Source organism: Mytilus galloprovincialis, chromosome 2, assembly GCF_965363235.1.
Source record: "Mytilus galloprovincialis chromosome 2, xbMytGall1.hap1.1, whole genome shotgun sequence".
Taxonomy (NCBI): Eukaryota; Metazoa; Mollusca; class Bivalvia; order Mytilida; family Mytilidae; genus Mytilus; species Mytilus galloprovincialis.
In genome coordinates this window covers 21,788,345-21,795,333 of record NC_134839.1, presented here as the reverse complement: position 1 = coordinate 21,795,333, position 6,989 = coordinate 21,788,345, and the positions used below count along the sequence as shown (strand labels likewise).

Sequence of the window (6,989 nt, the reverse complement as noted above, 5' to 3'; positions counted from 1 at the left end):
ATATAATAGTATATAATAATAACTCTCTGTGTACAAGTAATTCGTCACCCCCTGTTACTGTCATAATAAACCGACATATGGATACTATAGTACCCTTACGTCAAGTTCTTTTCACATAACACAAACAGGAAACCAAACACGACACCATTTACATAATATTTTTAACTGGATTTTTCTGCTGTCAAATTATTGAAAAGTTTGCCTTTGAATAATCTATGGATGACGTGACGATTTCAGTTCTATATAAACAAGCTGTTGTGTAATATACATTGTTATGTGTCATTTTGGTGAACGTACATTTCAGAAGGTTCGATCTTAAATGATGAAGTTCTTTTGCGTTATTCTATTCCTACAAACCTTGTCATTTATAGGGGGTTACGGTTTTAATCGTATGCCCAATTTCTTTGATTACCCAAGGACAATCAGATTGAATGTTTCATATTGTCAAAATATTGCGAACAGCGTAGTTACCAGCAATGATTGTGGAGCCACAATTGATTGTAGGGGGACTGCACGCTTTGTTTCTTGTCTACACCGGTATAGTGGTTCAAAACTGAATGGTTCGACGTGTTCTAAAACTACCAGCTCAGAAGAATGTTCCAGAAAGTTACAAGGTAAGTTAAAATAACAAAAAACATGAATCATTGGAAAGTTTTTTGAAAGAGAAAAGATGGTACAGGTAGAGAACTTGAATATGCGATAGAGATAATCAAAGAATGTCAGGAAAGAGGCATCCTTGTTATCAACGTGGTTCTTATCCGAGTTATAATATCAAGAATGATCTACAAAATGTTCCCTTGATATCAAGTTTAATCATCAATGAATATATATAACATGTATAAATGATATTTTTTAATCGTAAAGCAGTGAATGAGTTTTTTTGCATCAAACAAACCTCTGATAATATAAAGGAAGACATAATACCGTTTAAAGTTATTACATGTAGTATGCTTTTTGATTTGATCATTGACGGATATTCAATGTTTGATAAATACGATTTTCAGTGGTAGAATGTCTGCATTCAACAATTGAGTACCCTTATATTAAAATAATTACACTAATGGCACAGGAATATGTTTCAGGTATTTCACATCCAATTTTTTATGGTAATATTCTTTATAAAGCACAAAGGTGTCAGTATTCACCTCAGAAACTTACAAAACCTTTGAATAGACTTATTAAGAAGGGATATAATTACGATACTGTTGTCAAGTCATTAAAGATTGCATATTTTGGCGTTAATATTGAGTCACAGCTGATAAGGTCTTTGCATCGGAACTAAACACATTTATTCTAAAAACAGTTGTTGGCATGACACGGGTTATGTTCTTCTCATATATGTTATGATGGTATGATACTAAACCCCTAACGGGAAGGATTGTGCCTGATGTTCATATGATGAAATCATAATCTTTCAGTCAGTTTAGTTGAAGTCTGGAGCTGGCATGTCAGTTAACTGCTAGTAGTCTGTTGTTATTTATGTATTATTGTCATTTTGTTTATTTTCTTTGGTTACATCTTCTGACATCAGACTCGGATTTCTCTTGAACTGAATTTTAATGTGCGTATTGTTATGCGTTTACTTTACTACATTGGTTAGAGGTATAGGGGGAGGGTTGAGATCTCACAAACATGTTTAACCCCGCCGCATTTTTGCGCCTGTCCCAAGTCAGGAGCCTCTGGCCTTTGTTAGTCTTGTATTATTTTAATTTTAGTTTCTTGTGTACAATTTGGAAATTAGTATGGCGTTCATTATCACTGGACTAGTATATATTTGTTTAGGGGCCAGCTGAAGGACGCCTCCGGGTGCGGGAATTTCTCGCTACATTGAAGACCTGTTGGTGACCCTCTGCTGTTGTTTTTTTATTTGGGCGGGTTGTTGTCTCTTTGACACATTCCCCATTTCCATTCTCAATTTTATCTTGATTTTAAACTATAATATTGTCATCTTCTAGAAAGACAACAGGCATGTTCCACGAAGAAATCGGGTTTACTTCCGGATTCTAAATTTTGTCATCTGTATTACGATTGTTCTAACCCTGCTAAATCGAAGATTTGTCAGTATCCGAAACTATTCTCAACAAAGACGAACACATGTCGAGACTTCAAGAAAGTAAAGTGTGGATCTAGGATAGAGTTTAAATCTTACTGTAAGTATGTCAAACATAGAGCTATACTCCATTTTCTTTTTCTAAAGATTTTATTTCAAGAGATATGACAAACGTACTGTATTATACAAATATTTTAAGAATTATTTCTTTCTGGTTGTTGTTTCACTTCAAGACAAGCAAACGCATGTTTAGTATTACAATTTACATAAAATATCATAAAATATCATAAAATATACAGGCATAATATGATGATAATAAGTTTGGTTTGCGAAAATCAACAATAATCTTATAGGTTGTGTATAACATACTGCAGTAATTTTGAAGACGATTTAAACACCAATACAAAGTAAACCATTTGAATTTCTACACATATTTTAAAGTACCTAGTTGAATGTCATATGCTGTCTAATGTAAAAGAGAATAAATGTTTGGACTCTCCAAATATGTCAAATAAAAGTTAAACTTTCCTTATTAATCCTATTAAAAAGGTAAATAAACAAAGTAATTTACCAAAATAATATTCGGAACTATGCTTGATTGATATTATTAGTTACATGGTGTGTTAGTGACCTAATACGAGATAATTGGGGTCAGTACATTTCATATGGGGTGAGAGCGAAGGTCTTGTTATTGCAAAACGCACTGTACGCTAAAACCTCTCTGTTCCGTATGCAAAGTAAAACATTGACCAGTAATGTATGTGCAAGCAATTATGACAAGTAGTACTAAAGATGCTAAGTTTAATATAAAGAATGGTGCGGATCTAAAATATAAAAAGCGCCGGCTTTTGAAAGGGTCGCAAACACATGTTTTACATGATGAAACCCCGGGACATTCTCTTTTTGAACCTGTTAGTGGGACATTGAGAAGGCTGACTAAATTTGTGTTAATTGTATAATGTGATTTCGTTGACTTTTTGTTTAAATTAAACGACATATTTTGTGAAAATACTATAATGATCACTTATGATTAAATTATTATTTTGCTATACTAGGTCAATACTATCCACCCCAACATGGATTTCGAGGCCCACCCTGTGAGTTATATCATCCAAATTGCGAAGGGCATCCAGACGGAGCCAATGCCCATACGGAGAAAACTGGAGCAGGATCGCCTTGGTACATGCTTTGCAAGGGCGAAAGATTTATAAAAGAAGGAATCTGCCCAAACGCCAGATATGGTTTCAACAAAAAGACATGTCAGGTTGTTGAATGTAGCCGGAAGATAAATAAGTATTACCCTACTCTAGGGTGCCGGGGATACGTCTGGTGCTACTACGGTAGACAATTTAGATACAACTGTGCTGTCGGTACTGTGTTTGATTACAGACGTCAGAGTTGCCAGCATGTTTACGATGTCTGTAAACCTTGTGGAACCAAGTCATGGTAAGCTTAGCATAACATATAGACCAAAACACATTCAGAATAGATTAATAAAAAAACAGCACCTTTTACCGCTTTTCAAGGAGAACATACCTATAACGCATGCACACAACGATGAGTAGCTCTATGATACACCAATGTTTGGAATATACGGTGAATTTTACGTACTAGATCACCACTGTATTTTGGTATGGTTCGTGTTTTCAGTCTTTAGTTTTTCTTCGGTGTGATTTGTATATTATTGTTTGTCTTTCTGTTCTTTTTCCTTTTTGCCATGACGGTGTCAGTTTATTTTCGACTAATACGTTTGAATGTTCATTTGGTATCTTTGCCTCTCCGCATTTTAATAATGAAAATGATATTCAATATGCATGTTAGTCGTATTCTCTATTATTTGGTTATTTGTTTTATCAGACAATATATAACCGTCTAGAAAAAATGAAAACAACACTTTATGAATTTCATATGTTCGGAACACTTGTCTGGATTTAACTACATTAGGAACACTTGTCTGGATTTAACTACATTAGGAACACTTGTCTGGATTTAACTACATTAGGAACACTTGTCTGGATTTAACTACATTAGGAACACTCATAGCTGTATATTCAAGAGCCAAAGATGTATAAAAACTGAAACAGTAGAATCGTTATAGGACAGAAATCGGACCTATCTAAAACATCTAAGGCAACATTGCACGAATAAGTTGAAACTTAAGTTTCTTAATAGTTCATAAATTCATAAACGGACAATTTAAGAAAGCTAACAATTAAACCAGATTCAGCCCACAATTGTTTCTTTTTTTGCCCTGTTAAAAGTGAGGAATATGGCAGTTGTTATCAAATAGTTCATTCTATGTATGTTGGCGTTTGTTTGTGATGCACTTCAGTGTTCCTGTTGTTCCTTTTGTTCCCCATCTTATAGTTGATGTGTTTCCCTCGGAATTAGTTTGTAACCCGGATTAGTTTTCTCTCAATTGATTTATGACTTTTGAACACCTGTATACTTCAGTTACCTTTATTTGATAAATCAAATCAGAACCAAAGAACTGACTACTGAGTTGATGATATCCCGGGGACTGATAATCCACCCGAATGCTGTACAAATGAAAATAAAACTAACTTATAAATTTCATGCGCTTGAGGTATTTTTTTCTTTCGGATTTACCTTTATCAGGAACGTTCAAAGCTAAATATTTGAACGCCAATGTTGTTTTAAAAATAAAACAGCTGAAGAGCTGTATAAACTAAAAGGACACAAAGAAATAACCAAATCCATCTACGGTCAACTCTGCATGAGGAAGTTGAAACCCTTTTTTTATTCTGATAATTTCTAAATTTCTAAATTTATTAGGAAAGGTTTGTTATAAATCATATCAGCACCAAAGTACTGACCACGGTCACCAGTAGTGATTTCTACCCAATGCAATAAAAATGAAAACAACACTGTATGTATTGTGTGTGTCCAAATCGCTTTTCCAGCGTTACCTTCATCAGAAAAATTATCCTTTTTATCTATTTCAATTTTTTTCTGAGTCCGTATCTGAACATAATATATGTTAAATTTACCTGCATGGTTAACATATCACACTTAAATATTTAATGAATGTTGTACTAAGCCGCTCGACATTTTCTTTTAAATTTTACAATATGAATAAATCCTTTAGAATAAGCGTCGAAGTGAATAGCAAAAGTAACATACATTTAAAAAATCTTCAAGGATACAAGGCTTATTATTTTGTACTCAATATGCTCATTCCATCTACATCAGACTCATAAGTGGCGCTCGAATCAAAGCAGTTGGAAGACAAAATTGGAAGCGAAGTTAAAACATTCCTGACAACTAGGTTTGGTGATAACCTCGAGGACGAAACCCGACACTTGTTTATCTATTGGTTTTATAAAATGAAAGCAACAATATCAGATATAATCAGATGAACAGTAAATTGTAATAACCGATACATAAAACAAAGAATGTGAGTGAATATAATTATTTTCAAACCTTTGTCTTTTGATCCGCATTGAAATTTGGCTCAATGTTTTAATATAATGAGTAACCCATGTAAACTTAATCTATTTTAAAGTCGACTTTTTCTTTCAGTTGATAGCCAGAAAGATGCAGGACGATATTTCTTAATCTAACTCTGCCGAGGAAAACGTTTTTGTGACAATCCTTTCATCTCTACTGCAAGGTTTTAGGAAATACGACAAAACTATTATCTTTAATTATACACTTATATCTTTATTGGCAAACACCTTCATAATTATACATGTGCTAAACAGAGGAATTTATGTAAAATATTTACAGTAAAAATGTTTATTCAGTATATTTTATACATTTTTAGTAATTAGCACACACACTTTTGTTGACACTCTTTATACATTAAATGGTAAGTATACTATATTTTTTTCTCTTTTCCACATTTTCCACAATATAAAATGAATCTAGTTTATCTGCCCAATTCCATCGAATATCTTCTGGCACCCCATAACTGTTGATGTTTTCAGACTCAATATTAACTAACACATTTTTTGCTGCCCATTCAGTTTTTTTTTATCAATCAGTTGCATCTACAAGAAAAACAATATAAAAATGAGATCAAGGAAAGAAAGAAAACCCCAAATGACGGAAGCCGAAATAAAACTATGCTAAAAAATTAAATAAATATATGATGAAAAAGAAATGGTTTGTTTCTTAATACATAAAGCATTCTATGATTTATTATAATAGATATAAGTTTTAAGTAACTCCTTTATATCACAAGGTTATTACTGATATCTATAGTTTAAAATGTGTGATATATATAAGAAGGTTATTATTGTTTTTGTTATTGTAATATAACTTGAATAAACACGTATACTCTATCTCTACTTTTAAACTTGTTGTCGATATAAATTAGTGGGAGATATTATGGACATAATTGTGCAAATCGTGATACAAGCATGAAATTTGGTATAAAGGTTGACTAAAAATCCGCTGCTGGTCAGAAAAAAAAACATTTTTTCAAGATGGCCACAACACATTTCGGAAATGGCGTCATTACAAATTGACAATAATTCGTTAATCCTTTAAAATGTGTGTTATATGTAAAATTCAATGTTAGATTTGATAAAAAGTAAAAGACAGTTCCTAAATTACGACTAGACAATACATAAATGAAACTAAAGGTGACTTCCGGTTTCAAAATGCCGGGAAAAAAGTCAAAAATTTCAATTCTTATACTTTCAAGCAACTTCACAAGGGATGTAAATCCTTGAAAGATGTGTTATAGATATAATCCAATGTAAAAACGTTAAAAAAAGTTCCTAAGTACGACAAAACAACACAAAAATGAAGAAAAAAAGTGACTTCCGGTTCCAAAATGGCAAATATATAGAAAATATTTTTATAATTTCCATCAACTTAACAAGTGTTTAGTTAAGTTTAAATGCCTAGTCTGGTCAGAAGGACAGGTTGCTTATTTTATAATTATCTAATAGTTGCCTTTACAACAACC

At 32.6% G+C, this 6,989-nt stretch overlaps 1 long non-coding RNA gene across 1 annotated transcript; it reads left to right on the top strand.

Moving 5' to 3' along the window:
• The first annotated feature begins 271 nt into the window (after window positions 1-271).
• On the top strand, window positions 272-5,724 carry LOC143063115 (uncharacterized). Its single transcript, XR_012974941.1, has 4 exons — window positions 272-614; window positions 1,956-2,150; window positions 3,106-3,496; window positions 5,594-5,724. It is a non-coding gene; the product is annotated as an uncharacterized LOC143063115 (long non-coding RNA).
• Window positions 5,725-6,989: the final 1,265 nt, after the last annotated feature.